The sequence below is a fragment of the Egretta garzetta genome, unplaced genomic scaffold (assembly GCF_000687185.1).
Source record: "Egretta garzetta isolate BGI_Z169 unplaced genomic scaffold, ASM68718v1 scaffold120, whole genome shotgun sequence".
In the NCBI taxonomy this organism is placed as follows: domain Eukaryota; kingdom Metazoa; phylum Chordata; class Aves; order Pelecaniformes; family Ardeidae; genus Egretta; species Egretta garzetta.
The window spans coordinates 959,791-960,205 of NW_009258270.1; the positions used below are offsets into that span (position 1 = coordinate 959,791).

The 415-nt window shown below is 64.3% G+C and overlaps 1 protein-coding gene across 1 annotated transcript in view; it reads right to left on the bottom strand.

Annotated features, from left to right (window-relative positions):
* Positions 1-123, bottom strand: part of LYRM9 (LYR motif containing 9) — a 39,754-nt gene extending 39,631 nt beyond the window's left edge. The window contains exon 1 of the mRNA XM_035889550.1: positions 25-123. The gene's annotated coding sequence lies outside the window, so the exon portion shown is untranslated. The remainder of the gene's footprint in view (positions 1-24) is intronic.
* Between the last annotated feature and the right edge of the window lie 292 nt (positions 124-415).

Consider the following 415-nt stretch of genomic DNA (forward strand, 5'->3'; position numbering starts at 1 on the left):
GACTTCCTCGTCCGTCACCCGCACCTGGCGCTGCGATTCGAAGAACAACGGCGCCTTTAACGCCCATCGCCGCTAATCACTGGCGAGGAGAGCCGTCAATCAGGCCGCCGCCTCGCCTCCGAGCACTATTGGCCCAGTAACCCCTTTTCGGGCTTTCGTTTCTCCTCATTGGCGAATCGGATCGGATAGGGGGCGACGATTGGGCAAAAAGAGGGCCCTGGGGGCGGGACTCAGCATGGGGGAGAGTCGATTGGCCAGTAGGCTGGAGCGGCACCATGTGATTGGCAGGAAAGGTGAAGAAGGCGGGGCCACCCGAGGTGAGGGTTGCATGAGGTGAGGGAATCTCGCGGGGTCTCGCTAGCTCTGGGCGCGGAGGCGCGCGGTGATTGGGCGGCGGGGGTCAAGGGGGCGGGAC